The 22,956-nt window shown below is 41.4% G+C and overlaps 1 protein-coding gene across 8 annotated transcripts in view; it reads left to right on the top strand.

The window, feature by feature from the left end:
- SCUBE1 (signal peptide, CUB domain and EGF like domain containing 1) overlaps positions 1–22,956 on the top strand; it is a 294,385-nt gene that overhangs the window by 187,567 nt on the left and 83,862 nt on the right. The window lies entirely within an intron of this gene.

The raw sequence follows: 22,956 nt of genomic DNA, 5'->3' as shown, positions 1-22,956 counted from the left end.
CCCCTTGCCTCCAGTCAGTGGGACTGAGACTGAAGAAGGACCAGGGACAACATTCCACAATGGCCTGTGAGAAAAGATCAGCACTGGGCCCTGGGGGATGGAGGGGATCGCATGAATCATCTTTCCCATCCCAGACTTGTATGGTTATGCAATCATATGTCCTTACAAATAGTCCTTGTGCAGTGCCATTGTGGAATAAAAAATAATGGTGATGTCTGTGGTGCATAGAGAGTGAGTCCTAGGACATGCTGAGAGTAGTCAGGACCCAGATTTCATCCCTCTGAAAAATATGAATCCCACCCTACGTGTATTCTCATCTTGGAGTCTCGTACAGAAGCCCCTTCTCACGTATCTCTTTGCCTTTTGCTGTTCACCTCTCAGTACGACTTTTAATAAGACAAAGACATGTATCCTTCTCAGCTTAGTGCAGAGTCCCTGTCAGGTCAAGAAATATCAGTGCCCCTTAGTATCCCCACTCGTGCCATTTCACCATGTTAGCAGCTTCCCCTGGACTTTGGTGATGCACAGTCCCACTTCTACTTTGATTGGGTGACCCAGGGTCCAGCTTGGTGCAGATTCTACCTTAAATGCAGGGTGCTGGCTATCTTCTCATTGGCCAGTATGTTGTAAACATCCCAGACCACATCCCCTAATGTGCAGCATGGTAACTCACCAAACTCAAAAGCAGAGGCTGCTGAAAGGATGGTCCGGGAATCAAATAACAGTGGCCTGCTTGTCTTGAACCCCAATACCTCCCACTTGTTTTTAGCTTGGCTTGTTGGCCCTGCCATGTGGTTGATGTTGTCAGCCAGTTGGTCCATGGCTCTACAATTTGTTGGCTTCTGAGGGCCTTTCTCCCACCCGCCACCCCACTGGATGCCCATTCCACAGATCTGCCCCAAGTGACATATAGAAAGAGATTAATCAGTTTAGTATCTTAATCACGTTAGGTATAACATGCATAGCTGACAAAAAAGGAAACATGGTTGACAGAAACTGTTGGGAAGCAGAGAGAGGAAAGTCAAAACAGGTTGGTTGGTGTTGAAAATGTAGGGCTCAGTTGTCTTTGGGCAAGTGGAGGGAGAAAAGGTGGGAGGGAGGGTTTCTACCAACTCATACACTGAAGAAGGACCAGGAACAATTGTTGTTGCTGCACTTGCTGGATTATAGAGACTGTCCCCTTGTGTGCCCCTGGGGACATAATTGGGAACAAGAGGAAGGGCCAAAGACCCATCTGGCTGGTTGGAGATGAGGAAGGATGAAGCAGTCTATACGGTCCTATAAGATGGGCAACTTGTGTGCTCGAGCTGTGCACCAGGAAATTAACAAAAGAACTGTGCACCCTGAAGTTCCCTCTGTGTTAATGCAAGTCCTCACTGACCAATGCCTTAAATACACACTATGGCCCAGAGACTGTTACACTGTGGGACTAAAATGACAGGGAAAAATGTTTTTTAAAGTAGCTTAATAGAAATAAATTGTAAAAGGGTTTGGAGCAGAGGCCATGTCTCATCTATGTTCTGTAAAGTGCCAGGTAACAGTGCAACATTCTATAGATGGGTTGTAGTAGTAATTACATTTATTAGATTGTATTAATCATTTCCCTGCTAATTTGAATTTGTAGACATACAGATCATCAGAGTGCAGATTCTCAGCTGGTAAAAATTGACATTGACAGTTTACATCAGCTGATGATTTGTCACCAAATATGGGCTGAGAGGCTAAATGCTGCACTATTAATTCCTATTTACAAATAGATCTTCTCAAGAGACAGATAATTTCATGGATGCTTATTGGAGAGACGTAAAACACCTCCACAAGACTCACAACCAAAGATGGGGCAATTTATTTATTATGCTGTACTAAAGATGAGCCCTTCTTAACCTTCTGGTATATTATTTAACTAGATGGGATGTTATGCAGGGGTTATGTGACTGGATGCTGTTTAGGCAAACATTTCTTGATCCTGCTGTCTCATTGCCATGGTTACCTAGCACTGTAATGTGCTCTTGACTTCCTTGAAACATTTTGCATTCAGATGCAGCAGAGAAATGCGGCACTCATGTGTCTAAATACTTGAATGTGCTGCAGAGGGAGCATTAGCAGGAGGTGTGTTTTTTTGCCCACTAACTCTACTTTGTAACCTGCTGACACACTGGCAAAATTTAAAGTAAACTGGGGCAATATACAGACCGATTAAAAGATTTCAATCCATAGTGTCAGGTCATGCTCCAAACTCTATTGAAGTAAATGAGAGTCTGCATTGACTTTGTTGGGCCATGGATAAGGCCCAAAAAGAGGGTTAGGTTTCACGGAACCTTCTTGTCATAGCAGAATGCACTTGAAATCATTTTGGTTGTGAATATTTGCAAATGAATTAAATGTTCAGGGTTAAATTGTTTCTGTGAAGGCAGCATTTCTTTTGTTACAAGTACTTCTGAAATCAAATTAAGCAAAATCCGTCAAATCTTGCTTAAAATTGAAGTGAAAATACTTTCTGAAAATAAATAAATCTAAAATATTAACTGACACCAAGTTGATACTAGGGTATGGTCCAAATCTTGAAACCAAACCTCTGATTCATTCAGACTTTACTAGAACTAAGTGAATAATTCACAGTGACTCGGGCCACTTTGGCTTCCTAGTCTGGCCACAAAATATCCTGAGCAGCTGTGATTTCCTCAAGTTTATTAATTAGCTAACATTATTAAATATATTTTCTCTATATTGGATCAAACTGGTTAAAGATAGTATATTGACATCCTGCAGATCTGGATTAAATCATTTGAAACTTTGAGACGGTCTATCCTTTCTTGGAAAGGCCCATCAAAAATAATTGTAAGTACTGTTTCCTGTGACCTTGAATAGTGTGTAATTGTTAATTTGGCACTTCATATATTTGCTTACTTGAGTCCTGATACTGCTTATAAGAATTAGCTAGGTTTGGCTGCCATTGATTAGATTAGCGCTTCTCAAACTGTAGGTCAGCACCAAAATTGGGTCAAGACCAAGGACCCTCTAAGCTGAGCAGCAGTATGGCCCCACAGCCCTTAAAGGGCTCAGAGCTGCTGTGCACAGAGCTGCCTGGCTAAGGGAGGGAAACTTCCCCTGCAGGGAACTGCTGATGTAGCTGAGGGAGAAGTGTCCTTTCCCCAGCCAAGCAGCCCTGTGTACGGCAGCCCTGAACCCACAGGCTGGGCTCATTAAGCAGCTGCGGGGCCATGCTGCCACACAGGGAACTTTGGTCAACACCCAATTTCAATGATGGTGCCATGGCTGGCTTATAGCTGCTGGGGCCCACGGCTGAAGCCTCTTCCCCTACCACCAAAACCAACGTCCTGAGCCATGGGATTTAAGGTACAGGCAGGCCCCCTTCCTGGCTTTTGACCTCTCTGCCCAGAGCAAAGGGGCTTGGGCAGGCTCAGGCTTCAGTCTCCTCCTCCTTGGAGTCATGTAGTAATTTTTGTTGTCAGAAGCGGGTCACAGTGCAATGAAGTTTGGAGGGTGTTCTGGACCTTGCATCTTCCTAGGGACAGCCCTCCCCCCAGCTAGGAGTGGCATGAAGAGGAGTCATATGGCCCGTGCGCCCCTTGTGTCTGTCCCCAGCAGTCGCCTCTGCCAACAGAAGAACCTGCCCAGGCTGAATTAAGGTTCTTGTTCCCTAATAACCCAACTTAAATTAAATTAGTTTTCCAAGATCTTGCATGCCAGTGTAATTTCACAGAGAGTAAAATGCACCCCTGTCCACAGATCCTGCTTAAACATATATACCCCTAAAATCTGCATCCTGGTGTCCCAAATGGGACATAAGTGGCACATAGGGCCAGATTTTTGAAGCTATTTAGGCAGCTAAATGGCTTTGAAACACACTTACCGTATCACCAGATTTTAAAGAATGAGTTGAAATGATCTCCTCATTGGGGACCCCATCCTAAAATCTTTACTCCAGCAAAACTTCTGCTGACAGGATTTGGCTCTTTCTTTCTTGGGTTCAGAGAGTTATTTCTGTGCATCTTCTCTATCTGTTAATGATCTCAGCAACACCCAAAAGCGCACAAGGAATGCTGTTCCCTGCTCTGTGTTATGTGGCAATAGTATTGTATGGCACATTCTGAGGTCTGAATTCAGGTATTGGCAGGTACAAAAAGAACCGTTTTTCTGTTGACCTTTAAATAGAAGTAGCAAGTTGGATCAGACTGTCAGACATTTAAGATGTCAATTTCTACAAAGAATGTAGCTTTCTTTGTCCGGCAGACTCACCGTATGTAGTGAACGGAAAGGGTTTCTGCCATCAGTGCTCTCAAGGGGCACTCTTCAAAGGGAACTCATGTAAAAGTAAATGGCTTGAAAGAGTAAATAACAAATGAAATAAAGAAACAACTGGTGATCACCTCTTCCACTTAAGTTGCAGTGCCATGGTGCTATTAAATGTCAATCACAGACTTACAAGCAGTGGTAGGTCCAAGATATTTAAAAGGGGACCTGAGGCATGGTGACAGGGCATAGATGAGAGGTGAAGCCCTAATGGCTTTGCTAGTACTGCAATTGGAAGAAAAGGCCTTGTAGAATATTCAGACCTCACATTAATTGAAAAGCCCTGTGAATAGCTGCCTGAACATTAGAACCAAGCACAGAGATGATATGTTTAGCAGCAAATGCTAGGAAGAGCTGACACAGCTGCAAATTTCGGACTTTCTTTCTTTCTGTTTCTTTTGGCTTCTCTTTATAATTATATTTCCTGAGAGGGTCAGTTACCTGCTTGGCAGATCTTTTAATAATGAAATACTTAATGCAGCTATTAAAAATCTTATTGTTTTATTCCTACTGATAATACTGAACCATCCCCTTCTACTGCCACATTATTTCAGGGAGAATAGAATGATGAATATCCTATTAATTGCTTCAAAATCATGAAAAAATCTGCTTACCTATTGCCCTGCAATAAATAACTTGATTTTCAGAGCAAAATGGGAGGAAACTGAGCCTTTGCCTTAATTTGATCTAATGTATAATGGTGAATACTGTGGTCAGTTTTATATTTAGAACCATTACATAGCCCCTCAATGATTATCTGCATAATGTGCTACTTGTTTCAGGCACTCTGAGGGCTTGTCTTCACTAAGTGGTGGATCGATGCTGCAGCAATCAATCCACCGGTGTTTGATTTTATCATGTCTGCTTAGACATGATAAATTTATCTCTGAGCACTCTCCAGTCAACTCTGGTACTATACAAGATGAGAAGAGTAGCCAGAGTTGAAGGGAGAGCAGCCCCTACCAACTTTACCACACTGAAGACAGTAAGTACATCAACTTCAGCTACACTATTTGCATAGCTAAAGTTGCATAGGTTAGATCAAGGGGGGAGGGGAGTGGCGGTTTTAGTGTTGACAAGGCCTGAAAACTGGCCTGAGTCCATAGAATAATTTCAGAAGGCAGGTTCTCAGCACCAGGAATTGACAGAGGACCAGTGTCTGTATCACAAACCTGTCATCTATAGTGGTAACCACTTTCACACTCTTCTTGGTAGCCTTGATCTAGAAGTCAAGCCTGATTAAGCATGGAGAGCGAACTATCCTCTGATCAAAGTGCAGGGCCATCAGAGGAGGGAAAGGGCAGAACGGGGTTCTTGTTTTCATTATATCCGGTGTATGGATAAATAAGACATTCACTCTCCAGCACGAGCAGCCAGTCAATTTTCACATTGATTTTCAAATTCGTTTATCAAGAGATAAAATGAGGAAGAAAGCAGGGGATGACTCTGAAGAATTTTCTGTTCTGTTTTGTCTTATTCTCTGCCTATCACTATATCATCCAAACACATTGGTCTGGAATAAAGTGGAAAACCAAGAGAAGTTAATGCAATATAAAAGAGGAGTTTGTAAAAGGGATAATGACAGATAGAGATAGAAGAACAAAATATCACACAGCAGGAAAAGTATTAAGCATTAAATAAAATAAGAAACTGAGATTTAAACATAAGATGACCAGCAAAGAAGCACTCAAAACCTAAGAGAATGGAAACAGAATGATACAAGAGGGGAAAGAGGTTGCTAATATAGGTAGAGCAAGTGGTATGTGTCTTGTGTCGTAGCTATGAAAGCATATAAGAACCTATCACTTTCCTGTTACTCTTCTCTGTTGACATATAGCTGGATTCGGGAAGTAGAATCTTCAACTATAAAAGTTGGGACATTGTCTTTTAGCAGCCCAAAATAAGCCACTCTTTGGTAAATACTTGGGGGTTGGTGTTTTCCTTACTGCCCTCACTTCCCCATTAAACTAAACCAATATTTTCATACCGTAATTGTCCTAATTCAGCCAGGTCAACATAAAGTCTTCATAAATTATTACAAGAGCAACTCCAACTCCATCACACTACCTACACACGGCTGTGTGCAAAATGCAATCCACCCTATGTGTTTGTCTAAAGATAATGAGAAAGATCAAATTTAAACAGCACTTAAGTTTACTTCATTTACTTCCACTGTATTTTTACATTTTAAAGATACAAAGTCAATGAATAAAAAAGTACATGGAATATACATGCACACTAGCAAAAAAAAACCACTGTAAAATTAACAAGAGACAACTGACTTCTATACTATTATATTCAAGAATTCAAACCATAAACAGTTTGGACCTGTTCACATTTTACAAGGAGCTGTATTAAAGAGTCTGGTTTCATCTTGTAGCAGCTATTTTGTGGCTGAACCAAAACCCAGATTTGAACAATTTTCTATTTTGGGGGAGTGGAGAGGCTTGAAATCCACATATAAACTTTGTGGCTCAAAACCATCTTTCATTTTAATGGCAAAACACCATCTTAAATTCAGTTTTACTCTCATGAACTGTGTGTAATAGAACAGAGGATGGAAAGAGGAATGGATTTGCTTTATAAACTCACGTTCGAAGAGCACTAATTCATTCTTCAAGAGGATCCAGAATGCAGAAGCATAAATAAACCAGTTTGAATAAAGACTGATTTGAAAAGGGACAGTAATGAAAAGGTGCCTACTTGAATGACTAGCCCAGAATTTATAGAAGGAGAAAAATAGGGCCTACTTATACAGTATCCTATAAACCATGAGGACTGGTAACCGATATATTTCATAATGGCTGGACTGTCACATTATAGCAAAATGCTTTCCTTAGAAATCTGTTATGCAATGGAAGATGATTCCTGCCCATTTTCAGTGCTGTTAAGTAACTAAAGGAGTTGGAGAGCAGCATGCCATTTGAGGAATCAGGTGACAGCTTTATAGTAAAAAAGCAGATGAGGTGGTCATTGAGGTATGTTTTTAGATTGTGTAGGAAGGATGAGGGAAGATGGCAAACTCTTTGGATAGATTCGATAGCTGCAACCAAGGATCCACCCCTAACATAGTACAAAGGAGAATAACAGAGTTCTTGGTAAGCAGACAAGACAAAGCAGCAGCAGCAAAAGGATAAAATAAGACTCTCTAAGCTAAGGTCAGGTCTATATTAGACCCAGAAGGCTGGCATAAATATGTAAATAACATAGCTAGAGTTGACATACCTAAGGCCTAGCGTGGCGCCATCTCCAACAATCTTAGTGACTTCCCTTACTCCTCATGAGCATTCGATTTAATGGGTTCTTGCTAGACTCACTAAATTGAACACCAGAAGAACAATCTCTAGTGCAGCAAGTGGAAACATGGCCTAAGACATGAGTAAGGAACCTAAGGCCCAGGGGCCCCAGGATCTCGCCCCCAAGGCTCAGGGCTCCCCTCCCCCAGCATTGGGGATCATGCACTGGTGCTCCAGTCCCCCACAACCCCGCTATGGGGCTGGAGCACACAAAATCTACTAGCCTAGCCCCCCCAGGTGATGGTGTGCGAGAGGAATGTGGGGAGTGTCTTTCTCCTTCTCAGCTGGGGGCCACGTCAGTGAGGGATTTGGCGAGTTTTATTGGCTTTTCACTTGTTTATGGCCCCTGAGTGATTTTTCTATAGATCAGCGTCCCTGACCCAAAAAAGGTTCCATACCCTGGCCTAACACAATAGAAATAGATTGGGTGTAGCCATGAAGGACTTTGAGAATAAGGAGAACAACTCTAAATTGGAAACAAAAGCCTTTTAGGGTGAGAATGAATGAGTGTAGATGATTGAGTGTAGATATGAGGTTCTGGAAATACAAGTTAGATGATTTCTTTCAAGGCATAAAAGAAAGCGATGTAATGTTCTCGTTGCTACATGATCAATCCTTATATGAGGGACTCTTCAGTGCATGGAGATATTGACAAATGTGGGGTTTGAGTGTAGATATGAGGTTCTGGAAATACAAGTTAGATGATTTCTTTCAAGGCATAAAAGAAAGCGATGTAATGTTCACGTTGCTACATGATCAATCCTTATATGAGGGACTCTTCAGTGCATGGAGATATTGACAAATGTGGGGTTTGAGTGTAGATATGAGGTTCTGGAAATACAAGTTAGATGATTTCTTTCAAGGCATAAAAGAAAGCGATGTAATGTTCACGTTGCTACATGATCAATCCTTATATGAGGGACTCTTCAGTGCATGGAGATATTGACAAATGTGGGGTTTGAGTGTAGTAATGTGAGATGCAAAGGAACATTTGCTTTCAAAGAGTACTCCAAGTCTATGGACCTGAAAGGAAGGTCAGAGCTGAAAGAGGCTGTTGATAAGCTAGAGATACAACTGAAGTTATTTTAGTTGCCAAGTATTTGTCTTGGTACAGAGCCAGACTACATGTATGAGACAAAGGGAAAGGCGGGGTAAGGATGTGAACAAGAGGAAAAATTGAATGACTCAGGCATAAAAGTTTTCAGTTTTCCAAGTGGGAAGTGGCATCTGGAAAAGAGTACAAAGCTGAGACTAGAGCAAAATTGGGGGGAAGGCTATGGTTGAGGCCAACATTTTCAAAAGTAGATCTAGAAAATTAGTTCACTTACCTAGGAGCTAAATATGGATTAGAAACTTAACTTCAGGCTTCTGTATTTGATAGTGCCATGCATAATAGCCAGTAGAGACAAAAGCCATTGGGACTGTAACTGAGTCAGGAGAGAACTAGTCACATGTGAAGAACAACCAGGGAGAATGGTTGGATCAGTAGTGCAAATGCTGCATGGAGGTTTTGAATGTCATGTGAGGGATCTCTGATCACCTGAGAGTCACTAGCCACCTTGAAGGTGCCTGTGTCAGTGCTTTGGTGAGGTTGAAAGACCAACAAGAATGAATCAAGGATGCTGTGCCTGGGGGGGGAATAATAGTATTTTTTCCAGTATTTTGAGGAGAAAGGGAAAGTGAGTGTGGGGTAGCAGTTGCTGTTGGGGATCAAAGGCAGGTTTCTTGGGAAGTGGTCGGTATAGTCCAATAGAGACAGGCTGACAAAAGATATGTGGTGTGGTGAGATGGTAAAGATGCAAGGTTTGTTTGATTTTCTTTGAAGAGCAGATGATAATAGTGAGGTCAGCTATGGTGAGGCAAACATGATGGAAATGTGGGGATTGGAGGAGAGTCAATGGTGGTAAATGGAATGCTATAGACTGCAATGATGCCATCACACACAGATGCATTTTTGGCATAGACAAATATGGCAAACTCTCTGCAGTGGCTGGGAAAGAAAGTGGTTGAATGGAAAAGACAGAAAAGGAACTGACTGAAAGAACGAACAGTGATTACCGAATAATCAATATCTGGTTTTGCAGATAGGAGGGACGCATGACAGATGACTCAATATCATTTACAAGATTTCGGTGCACCATCCATTTGTCTTTTGCTCTGAGAGCTCGAGTTCATCTATTATCAAGAGATTTCTAGAGGGACAGAGAAACTGAGAATGTTTCTAAATGGCAAGTTGGGTGTAAGATGTGGGGAGAATGGAGTTAAACGGTGGTATTGGTGGTAGAAATTAGAAGAGAGGGTGGGATAAAAAGGAGTCCACAGACATCAGAGGACAAATGTTCAAGTTTTAATATTAACAAAAGGAGAAATATGGTTAAGGTATTGGGTGAGTGAGGTGGAGATTAAATTTATAAGGAATAATCCCTGGATCTGAGCAGAAACCTAAGTGGCTAAATTGCAGGGTGATATACTAAGTATCAGATCAAGAGATTTGGGAAGTAATAGGCTGGGGAGAATTCTGCTGACATGGTGTTGCATTGGAGTAACCAAGAGCAGAATTTGGCCCAGACTCTGTAAAAGGGAGATGAAATTGTGGCTCATACTGTTTTCAGCTGCTGGTGAGGTGGATGTATGTCATAAGTGGGAAGCTCAACAAGCTGAGGTGACGTGATAAACTGGCTTCAGAAAACAATGGATAATGTTGGTTAGCTGCAAAGATAAGCAAAGAGCAGAACTTGAGCAGAGTGGATAGAAAGTGTAAGGGTGGGCAGAGTTGAGAAATAGTCTGTTGATAGTCCGTTAGAGGTTTTGTCAAAGCCAACGCTATATGGGATCATAAATTCACTGGGGACCCCAAAACCTTATAACTGACCCTGTCAACTGATCCATTGTTCTTCACTTTGATTCTGATGGTCAGAAATTTATTTTGTAATTGAAGATGTTCCATCCATCTGTCTGGTATAGAGTAATCTATAATTGACAAATGTAAAGTGCTAATTACCTGCTGTGAGGGAGTGAGAGGAGGGCCTGGCAGTGCAGTGGCTAAACAAAGCTTTTTTGTCCAGCTAGCCCCAACCCCGCTTTACTTGCTGCCGATGCCAGACCTGAAGGGAGGATAAGAGAAAGGAGCCTGCCTCAGTTAGGGGCTGACCAGCTAGGAAACAGCAGCTGGTTCTGCTGTCTGCAGGACCTGAGCCAGAACCCGTCTACTTAGCCAGCCGCCAGAGCATGTAAGCCTCCAACCCTGCCCCTGGGGCAAAGGAGGGGGAACCTACAAGGAACCCCCATGCCCCAAACTTAAGGAATATAGCAAGATAAAAAGCCAGAATTGCCCGGCCTGAGGCAAAAGCGGCAGAAAGCTGCACCTCTTCTCCACCTGCCAAATCGGTGTCCTAACCACTAGGTCAACCTGCAGCCAGCTACTCCTTCCAATGGAACATTCAGATCCAATGTCATCTAACTTATAGACTTTTATTTCCTTTCAACTCTTCAGTCATATCAGTGTTTGTATTATAAAACAGTGGGTAGTCCTGTGGCTCCTTAGAAGATAACAAATATTTATATACAGTATCATGAGCTTTTATGGGTAAAACCCACTTCTTCAGATGAGATGATCATGAGAAGTGGGTTTTGCTCACAAAAGTTCATGATACTACAGATATATATATAGATAGATAGATAGATAGATATAGATATATATATATATATAGTTAGTCTTTAAGGTGCCTCAGGATTACTCGTTTTTAAAGTTACAGACTAACATGGCTACCCCTTTGAGACTTTTAAAAATGTTTGTATTATGGTTTTCGTTGTTATGAATTGGCGATATCCCTTTTCCAATGAAGCTTGAGCTTGTTATGTTTTTGCCTTTGTCTCAATTGAAAATACTAGATCTTTTAAATTACTTCTTGAGGGTCATATTTTGCCTTTTGGTTGTTAAAAAGACTTCACATTCCTCCAATAATATAAAACTCCCTGAGGGTCAACTACCATAATATATTATGTAAAGCTATGCCATGAGTTCTGCCGTTTGGGGGTTGGTAAAAGCAGCAAGCTATTCATAGTCAATGATATTCAAGACTGAAAAGTACTTTTTTATTCTTCTATTTTATTCCCATAAAAACTGCTCCTTTTTACATGTGGCTGGATCCTGCTCCCACTGAAAGTAGGTAGCTTCAGTAAATGGGACCTTGAAGGTTAAACTGTAGGAGCTTTGAAATGTCTTATTATGAAAATTGTTCCTTGATCCATTTATTGATTAATTATGATTCTTGATCATCTCTGACTGATTTGAACTCACGTAAAGCTGTTTTCTGCTTAGTATTGTTCCTTTTCACTGAGAGTAGCCAGAAAACATGGGGTCAAACTGCAGCCCCAATTTTTGGTATTATCATAGTAAAGGGGATGTTGCAGCCAGCATGATTTCAGTGGGATTGCTGGGGGGCAGGTCAGTGCAGATTTTAATCCTAGAACCACAGACTGGTACAATGTCAATTTTATTTTTCAGAAAAGCTTCAGTTTTAAACTTATATAAAAAAAATTCATAGCAACCTTTCCGGACAGAGCTTTGTAACTACATTTGTTTGCAGTAAATTTATACCTTTCTTCAGCAAATAGCAACTCAAGAAAGGGTGAAAATAGCACAAATTAAAGGGACTCCGTCAAGTTAAAAGTAATAGACTAAACCCTGAGGTGCTTACTCAGATCTCAGTTCTGTTAGTCACCGCATGCAGGCTCTGTGGTGTGCCTGGTCCATTATTTTCACTGGGGCTCCATAAGGGGCAACAAATTGTGAAATCTCCATTTGTTTTCACTCTGACCCAGGCACAACTCACATGAGCATGAGCGAGTGTTTGCCCTTAATAAAAACTGAGGGTTCTTTGAGTTTGCCCTTAGTAAAAACTAAGGGTCTGATTCTACAAACACTCCCACACATGATGCTTAGTGCATACCATGAGCAATCTTTCTTCCTGGAGATGAGAGCGAGGAGAATTAGGGTGCTGGTTTAGAACCAGGTTCAGTTCTCTCCTGTGCTTCAGACTTTCTGTGTGACCTCAAACAAGTCAACTTAGTTCCTGATTCAGCTCCCCATCTGTGAAATGCAAATGCATTAAAGATTGAGCCACTGAGAAATTGTGAAATTGGGAACCATGTGAGTGCATCAGACAAGTAAACAGTAAGCTTAGCAGTATTAGCCCAATGTTTAGAATATTGACCTACAAGTCTACTTAGATGTGCTCTATTACTATTCTATCAGAGCACCTCCCAATCCTTCAAGTACCCATCCGCACAACACCACTTTATTGGAAGGAAGTGCTATTAACCCTATTTTACAGAGGTAGAATTAGTACCTAACCATTGGACCATCCCTCCTGTCCTATGATAGTAAGTATTATCCTCTCCAAGTGTTATCACTAACATTTAGATTTTAGACATTTACAAATGTATTACTTTCCAACATTTATACTGCTTTTTGTTTGCATTTCGCTCACCTTGGACACAAACCCTTTCTAGGTCAGCTTCACTCTCTTTCCAGTCCATTTCCTTTTGTGGTTGTCAGGCCTCAGAAACAGTGTTGCTGTTTGAGCTGACAACACAGTACCAACTTGTTTGTAAGTTATTTTTAAAAATAAACTGTTGTTCCGTGACATTTTAAAATGAAAATCCTGTCTTTTCATATTAGGCTTAGTAAATCCCTCCCTTCAAAAAATTAGAATTCAGGGCCTAAACTATGTTGACAATGTATCTCAAGTTTTCCACTTCCGATGCTTTTTGTGCTCTATAAATTGAATTAACTGTAATAAGAAAATAATAAGGCATAATGTTTGTTTTATAAGGTGATTGATCTCTTGGCAGCTTGGCATGCTTTTTTATTGATTGATTGGTGGATAATGTCAGAATGGATATGTCCTGAAGGAAATAAGCTGACACTTAAATCCATGTGTGACAGATTACCATCTGTATTTGAAGACAGGTTTCTTATGGAAATTCCAAAGATTTCCAGAAGAAAAGGAAGAAAGCGACATGAGAGAAATTTGTTGAAACCTGCCTCAACCTTTCCATGCTCTGAGAATATTTGCACAAAACTTTGCTTTATGGGCACCATGTTTTCAGGGAGAGAGAGATTAACATTTTATTTGGTCTGTCTGTATCTGACCGATCTAGTTTTAATTTTGGTAATTAAGGAAATGCCTTACTGAACAACCAAACCCACAAAACTAACTAAATGAAAACCTTAAGTTACAATGTGGTGGATTATCATTTATTGTACTTAGCTCATCAGTAGAGAAAAAATGGCGATGTGGTTAAAGGATGGAAATTGGAGACTCGAGGAAGCTGGGTTATGTGCTTGGCTGTTTCTTTTTGTGGCTGTTTTTCATTTCATGTGTGATGCTGGGCAAGTCACTCATCATCTTTTTTCTCATCTTGATTTTCTCATCTGTAAAAATTACCATAATAACACTTATCCAGCTCACTGAAGTGTTGTGAAGTTTGTAGCATTCTGCCCTTTGTTATCATTAGGTGGGAAGGCACTATAAAAAAGTTCAAGTATTATTTCCTCTGTAATTTACCTTTGATGCAAAATAAATTACAGGCCATGAACTATATTCTGCATTTGCATGCATCTGACAAAGTGGGTCTTTGCCCATGAAAGCTTATGCTCCAACACTTCGGTTAGTCTATAAGGTGCCACAGGACTCCTCACCACTTTTGCAGATTCAGACTAACACGGTTACCCCTCTGATACTTCACACTGCATGGACACTCTTGCGCAAGAAAGTTCTGATGGCCATTCACAGAATGGCCATCAGAGCACCTGTGCTTTTTGTGATAGGCTCTTTTTGCACAAGAAACCCCTGTTGAGCATCCACACACACCTTTTTGCGCAAGAACACCACAAAAAGCCCTCTGTTCTGTAGAATGACTGTAGATTTCCTTGCGCAAAAACACACTTGAGGTGTGAACACTCCACAGGTTTTTGCGCAAAAACCTTGTCGTGTAGACATAGCCTGAGTGACTTACCTGGATTTTTAGTAGAAGTCAGTAGTAAAACTGGGACTAGAGCTCCCAACTGCACTAGACCATAACCATCCTGATGTTTTTCAGGAAGAGTTTAACCTAAATTCTGACTTAAATTCCATTACAGCTCTATTGAAGCCAGTGGGTCTGCAATATTGGGGCTGAGAACAAAAATTGTATATCCAGTGCATATACTATACATCAAATGGTATATTCACTGCATATATACTATTTGAAATATTGCAGAACTAGACAATTTTCCTGATATTTAAAATAGCCCCTGGAATATAAACAGCACTATTGATATGTTTACATTAATTCTTATGTCTTAAATATATTTCAGACATATTGTCAGAATATATATACAGGCAGTCCCTGAGTTACGCAGACCAGGGAGACAGGGAGCAAAGCCTCTGAGGACGCCGGCAGCGGGACCACGGTGCGTCTCGGTCCGCCGCCCTTGTCTCCCTGGTCTGCTTTTCTCCGGACACCTGTGGTAGAGCAGCTGGGGCGCTGCCTGTTGGTCCCGCAGCGCCGCTCTGGGCGCTACTGAATCAACCCGGCAGCACCCCAGCTGCTCTGCCCCAGGCGTCCCCAAGTCAGCCACTGCTGAAACTGACCAGCACTGACTACAGGAAGCCCGAGGCAGAGTTGGGGACGCCTGGGGTTCTTAAATTGAATCTGTATGGAACTGGCGTCCAAATTCAGCCTGTTGAAACTGATCAGAGGCTGATTCCAGGAAGCCCGGGGCAGAGCAACTCTGCCTCGGGCTTCCTGTAGTCAGCTGCTGGTCAGTTTCAGCAGCGGCTGAATCTGGACGCCAGTTCCAACTTACATACAGATTCAACTTAAGAACAAACCTACAGTCGCTATGTTGTACGTAACCCGGGGACTGCCTGTGTGTGTGTGTATGAGTGTGTGTGTGTGTGTGTGTGTGTGTATATATATATATATATATATATATATATAGTTTTTATCATTTACCATATAATTTTAATCTCGTGAATACTGGCCACTCTGTAGTTTGAATGTATTTTTATATGGTGGTGCATATTCAAGATAAGTGCACAACTATGCCTTCCACCAGTGAAAGAAGATTACCTAAACAGTATGGCCTAGTGGATAGTGCATGGGACTGGAGATAGGGGTTCTATTCCCTAGTCTGCTGGGTGACCTTGGGCATGTCACTTCACTGCTCTGTGCCTCCATTTCCCAATCTGTAAAATGGGCCTTCTTTATAAATCTCTTGGAGGCATATTTATGAAAAGTGCGATGTAAGAACTAAGTTGTATCATCGCTCAGTGGATGCAACTCATTAGAGAATGCTTCAGTGAACCAGACCTCTCAATAGTCTATTTCACAGGGCTTTCCCACTTTAATCCACAAGCCCGGGCCTCCCCCAACCCTGCTCCAGCCTATTAGGGAAGCCAGGTCAATCCTGAGCAACACTACGATTCCAGGCACCAGGAGCCGGGCCACGATGCCTGCAGTAGGAAGCAAAGCCCAGGTAGACCTATGGAACAGGTGCCACACACGGTGAGGGTGTGTCTAGACTACAGGGTTAAAAAACTTCTCCTGTGTCTAGACTGCTGCCACAGTCTTTCAAAAGTAAATCGAAAGAACACAGCAGTTTTTTTGACCGTGGAAAACCTCATTCCACAATGGCAGTTGGAGTAACAAGATTTTCAAATGACTGGCAACTTTTTAAAAGCAGAAGAGGAAGATCTGGTCTCCAGGGGTGGACTAGCCCGGTGGGATACCGGGAAGTGTCTGGAGGAGGAGGAGGATAAACCCTGCAAGCTGCTCCTGGGAGTGGCTGCCGGAGTCCTGGAGAGGCAGCACAGAGCCCGGCTGGAGCACTGCATAGTGGGGAATGTTCGAGCTCTGCCAGCATGCCCTCTGCACGGCCCTTTCTCTCCCCTCCCCCTCCCCGCCCCTTTCCACTCCGCTGGGGGAGCAGCAGTGCACGGACCCGCTTACACAGCCATGCTCTGCATGGTGGGTCTGGTGGGGTGGGGGAGAAAAAGAGGGCAAGTGGGCAGGGGCAGTGAGGGAAGAGGGAGGCACCAGGAGGGTGCAGGGGTAAGGGAAGGTGCTGGTGCCAGGGGATTCTGGGGGTGAAGCAAAAGGGGAGGGTGAGGGACCAGCACCAGAGGAAAGAGGCAAGGCAGGTGTGTAGAGGGAGGTGTTAGGAGAGGGGATGAGGAGGGGTAGCTCACACGATCAGAGTGGGGCTTCTGGAGGAGTGGGCACTGGCGGGAGAGAAGGGCTGGTAAAGAGGACAGGTCTCGGGAAGGCTGAGGGCAGTGAGAAGGGCAGGAGTCAGGATAGCAGAGGAGGGTGAGGGGTTGGGGGAAGCAGGCACCGGGGAGCTGATGGAGCATGGGGAGGAAACATGGCAGCAGAGGGAAAAGGTAGAAGTTTAGAAGATATTTATTAAAAAACGGACTAGAATACGGAAAAAGTTACCTGGGGAATTTGGTTCAAATGAAATGCTATGAAATACAAAAGAAACTTATCAGAGTAGTCAGCAGTTTCAATACGAGGTATCTAAAACACCACAATCTTTATCCAGAACTTTCTGATTTGGATCTGAAGAATTTTGAAAATATTCTAAACAATCTCCCCGAAAATGCATTTAAAAAATTAAATGAGTTAAAAAAAATTAGCAACACTATCTCAAAAGAAATATTGCATGCAGAGATGATGGATTTCCCAAGGAAATGGAGCAAATTTAGGTCAACTTACTGAAGATGTCTTAAATGACACTATTGAGAATAAAGACGATTGTGACGAAGCTACTCTCGAAAAATGTAAATCCTGCAAAAACTGCATGGAATGTTGTTACCATGTTTTGGCCAAGTTTAATTTGAACACACTGGTGTATAGGCACGTCTTTCTAGTGTACAAATATATATTAACCTTGTCTGCAATCCAGGTCTCCTGTGAGAGGTCTTTTTCAAAGCTGAAATATTTTCTGAACAAATTGTGAAATTGTCTTACACAGTCACATCTTGAATCCTTCATGTTAATGCCATGTGAGAAGGACCTACTGTCCGAAATATATAATGAGGATGTTATGAACCACTTAGCATCGAAGAGTAAATTTTTAAAAAATTCTTTGATGTGAAAAAGTGGGCCATTCTCTAACCATTTCCTGGGCCTATTTTGATTGCCAGTCCACCCCACTGGTCTCTAATGAAAACTTAGGTCAACATACCTACAGCACTGGGGGGCAGGATACAAAATCCACATGCCTAAATGTCCTAGCTGTGGCATGACTTCCGCTTAGTTGATGGGAAAATGCTTCTGTTGACTTAGCGACCATCATTCGGGGAGGACAAGTCCCTACAATGAGGGAAAAAACCCTTCCATGGCTCTAGTTTGCATCTATATTCTGGACTTACAGCAGCATGTAACTATGGCCCTGGTACCCTGCCATCCTAGCACAGATGTGGCTGGACACAGTGTGATGGTATGACAGTGACATGGGGAAAAGAGATACAATTAGGAGAAATTAGTAAGGAAGTCCACTGCCTGGGCAAATTGAATGTAATTGTCCAGGGCAGAGGCAGTGAAAGTGAGAGCGATGAACGAGTGGATGCCACAGGGCCCAAGGAGGGGAGAGGCATGAGCAGGATGCAGAGAGGCTGGAGCAGATGCTGCACGGCCTGGGGGTAGGGAGCTAGTGTAAATGGTGAATTCTCTGTAATTTGACATCTTTAAACCATGGTTTGACGATTTAAGAAATTCAGCTGGAGATTAGGGATCGATTGCTGGAGTGGGTGGGTGAGGTTCTGTGGCCTGCGATGTGCAGGAAGTCTGACTACATGAACACAATGCTTCCTTTAGACCTTGTAGTCTGTGAGTCTTCTAAGGGGCTGGAATGGTCCTGGATGCCCAAAGGCTCTTTTTTATTGCAATAAGTCGGCATTATTAAGTGTTTCTTTACTCATCCATGGGATTGACACACCACACATGTTGAATTTTAAATACTGAGGAACATGCAGCAAGATAGAAATGGAAAATAAGTTGTAGATTAAAAAGAACACAAGGGCATTAGAATTTACTAGCCAAAGGAATATCAGGTCATATTTATTATTTTGTGGAAGGGGGGACATAGAGACAGTTTCTGCACTCAAGCTCCTAAATCAAGTCCCATTATTAGCTTCCAAAGTGCCTCATTTATTTCTCTCAATAATGTTTATACAAAAATAAAATACAATTTAAAAAATGTGGTTAATACAAAGGTAGCAAAATCATCTTGAATGATGTCAGAAGAAATAAATTTAACTATTAGATTTAGATATGGGCATGAAGATTTAGAATGGCAGGTTGTCTAAGCAAAACAATCTCCAGACACTTCAGTTTTCAAGGCACTTTTAAGTACTTGCCCCCGTGGAAGAGCACTCCATTTCTGTATTTTCACATTCCTTGGGATACTGAAAAGCTGAAGACAGAGAGAGAACTGAAACTTCTTGAATATAATCTTTTACCACCTGAAAATGGTACACCTTAAAATCAAGTTCACTAAACACCCCAGGTTGAGCATCCTTACTCAGGCAAAGCTCCATTAACTTCAGTGGGATATTTGACTGAGTAGCAAGTGCGGGAATTTTCCTAAATGCCAGGTATTCGGTAATCAATTCCAATCTTAAATTATTTTTCCTTCTATGATTTATATGGCTAGAGAAGTTTCAGTGAAGGATAGACATTTCTTGGAGACTCAGTGCAATTCACATCAACCACTTGGACACACTGAAGTTGGGCAGCAACCAGTTTAAAGATAAATGGGCTCTTCACCCTTTCACATAAGTGGGACCATTTGTTATTTTCACAAGTCTCATAACAAAAATTATTTATAGCTGTGGAAAGAAAAATAGTGGAGAAATAGGCTTGGTGCAATTTATAAGAACAATTTATCAGACATGATATGGTTGAATACTGTTCACTTTCAAGTGAAATGCAGCAAGGCTGTGCCCTCCATAGAGTGAAATGATTTTTACATGCCTTGTCACTCTTGTTATGCCCATAGAAAGAAATATAGTGAAAGCAGAGACATGGTGTTATTTATGTTTTTTAGAATGTTTTTGCAGTTAACAGTTTTAACTTCCATTGTGTTCTGTATGTCCTGGTTTTGAAAGGCCACACAAAAACTCACCCACTCAGCCAGTATTTCAACTAAAATGCCTACAATGTATCAAAGTCATGAGGGGTGGGGAAGAGATTCTTTTTTGGACTCTCTCTGTTTCACCCACACACTGCTGGTATACATTTGACAAAGCTGTGTTTTCAGTGGATTTACACCAGCATATGATCTGATCCTGAGTTCAGGAAAATTTCATTTAGGTACCATATGATCTTCACAAGCCCGTAAAGAAAAGCAAATTGCCACTAGAATTTGGTATAAACCATAGTAAAATACAATGGTTGTCATTAAAAAGTCTGTCCTTCTCCACAGTTACCCCACCATATTGTCGGAGACTCAGAGTTACTTTCTATTCAGATATAGATGCTCAGAATATAGGGCAATATAGCAACTCAGATATCACTGTGTGTTCACCATGGCTGTGTCTAGACTGGCAACTTTTTCTGCAAAATCAGCTGCTTTTGCAGAAAAACTTGCCAGCTGTTTACACTGGCCGCTTGAATTTCCGCAAGAACACTGACTTCCTACTGTAAGAAATCAGTGCTTCTTGCGGAAATACTATGCTGCTCTCGTTCAGGCAAAAGCCCTCTTGAGCAAATCATTTGCGCAAGAGGGCCAGTGTAGACAGCACAGTACTGTTTTGCGCAAACAAGCCTTGATGGCTAAAATGGCGATCGGCGCTTTTTTGCTCAAAAGCGCGTCTAGATTGGCATGGTCGCTTTTCTGCAAAAAGTGCTTTTGCGGAAAAGCATCCGTGCCAATCTAGACGCTCTTTTCTGCAAATGCTTTTAACGGAAAACTTTTCCATTAAAAGCATTTGCGGAAAATCATGCCAGTCTAGACGTAGCCCATGAGTAATAGATACCATTTTTATGACAAGTGACTTCTATGTGTACCACACATGACATGTTATAATTAACATATCACCAGGAATTCCTTTTGTCTGAGATTTTTAACTCTGCTTGGAGATTTTTATAACCTGCAGTTATATAAACTGACTCTGGGAAAGTTTGACAGTTGAACAGTGATGGTCTCCCCCCGTGAGATCTGCAAAGCAGTCCCAACTGAAATGCAGCAAGGCAAGAGTGGGGTTGGAATGAATCATTAATAAGACTGAAAGCACTTGAGGAGGAAATAAACCAATAACATTGTAATGTATTACTGTTGTTGTTATTGAGACAGAATTGTTTTGACCGCAGTTTAACATCAGATGGGATCTGTCTCCACTCTTTAGGGCCAGGCTATTCTGTAGTGTGGTCCATGGCTTCTCTTTGCTGAAGGCCAACACTTTCAGATTTGGGAGCCAAAACGTACTGTTTTAGATCCCTAACTTCAGCCACCCAAGTTTGAAAATGTATAGCCAAAGAATTCACTTCAACTCTTTTTTATGCTGATTTGACATGAAAAGCTCAGCTTGCATGTAATAAGTATTTATAAGTGTGTTACCTAAGTACAAAAAATTCAATTAACCTTCCAAAACTCACACAAGGATTGATTCTGCCATTTAGTAATCCTATTGAAATCAATGGCACAACTTCCAATGTAAGGTACTATTGCACATTAATAACAGAGCTGCAGAATCAAGCCAACAGTAAGATTCACCCTTAGTCCCAGAGTTTTTAGTATCAGTTCACTGGATCACATTGATTCCCTCCTTTATACTTATATAAGTATCAAATGAGAAAACTCTTCTAACTACAAATGCAGTGCAAGAATCTGCCACCCTTACTCACTCTCTGTTGTCTCCAGTAGTACCTGGAGGAAAAAGAAGTGTGAGAGAATCTGACTGTCAGTGATTAAAAGTTATATACACTGTACATGATCAAGGTTTATGTTCTGCCTCCATTATTCTTCTGCTGTCATATTTTGTTGCTGTATATATCCAGAAATATTACTCCGTAATCAGCATAACTACTTATACACGATACCCTCCATTTTCACAGTAATTACATGTCTTTTTTAAAGATTGATTTACTTGTTTGCTTATTACATGTATTAATAATAATTTAACCAAGCATTTCTAAAAAATACTTCCCTCAAAATCTTCTCTCTCCTATATATCAAAGTAATGCTTTCTAACTGCACCAGCTCACTCAACAGCCCTATTCATATCTTTGGCAGATTTCCATTTCTACACGATCATTCTTTTAACACCTAGACTTGTTCTTAGCAGGATTTTTTTTTAATGGCCAATTGATATTCTTAAAAGTTTCCAAGTTTTGCCGGTAAGAGGCTTCCTGGATAACTGGGAAAAGTCAGTCTCCAAAATCAGTTCAGGTCTTGTTTCCTTCGTAGAAGAATATGCTGCTGTTTGTGTGTGCCTAAATCCTGACATGTTATCTCTCCCGTTGTATACAATCTCAAAAAAAGGCACATAGTTACCTCTTTTGTTCCCTTTACCAAGTAGCTATTTTTAAAGTCACAGTCAGGGAAGTCACAGCTAAAATGGCAAATATTGCAATGGAAGTGCCAATAAGTATGATTGTCCTGTTATGTGTAGCTGGAGAAGGGGGAAAGCTTTTTTTCTTAGAAACATTGGAGCAGGGAAATGGAGCTTCCAGCTTGACAAAGGAAGCAGTTCTCTTCTGACAGAGCCCTTCACAACACTTCGGTAAATATTTTAAATGCCACATACTTGATCCTGCTCTCCATATATGCCTATGACTCCCAAATGGTGTAAATAGGGATATTGCGCATATAAGTACAGGATAAACAACAACATGCACTAATTCAAAGTCTGCCTTGCATTAACAGGGAATTAGGAAAGATAAACATGGGGACTAAAGGTAATCAGGGGGCCCTATATTTACACCAGAGGAAAAAATCACATATTTGCTTAAGTATTAGTGTAGCTGAGTTGGTTCCAGAATATTAGAGGGACAAGGTGAGTGAGGTAATACCTTTTATTGGACCAACTCTGTGTAAACCTGAAAACTTGCCCCCTTCTTCCAATGGAGGTTTGTCCAATACAAGATATTACTTCACTCACCTCGTCTCTCTCTTATTTTTTAATCATTTTAATTTTTTTCATGTGAACTTAGCTCCTAATAAATGTTCTATACTGACAGCTATGGAGACTAAAGTCTGTGGCTACATCTGTATTGGCAAGATTTTGCGCAAATACTCTTTAACACAAGAATTTTTGCGTCAGAGTATTTGAGTAAGAGAGCGTCTACA

Source organism: Pelodiscus sinensis, chromosome 1 (assembly GCF_052426305.1).
Source record: "Pelodiscus sinensis isolate ZL-2025 chromosome 1, ASM5242630v1, whole genome shotgun sequence".
In the NCBI taxonomy this organism is placed as follows: Eukaryota; Metazoa; Chordata; order Testudines; family Trionychidae; genus Pelodiscus; species Pelodiscus sinensis.
The sequence above is the reverse complement of the archived record's forward strand: the minus strand, read 5'-3'. Positions and strand labels throughout refer to the sequence as shown.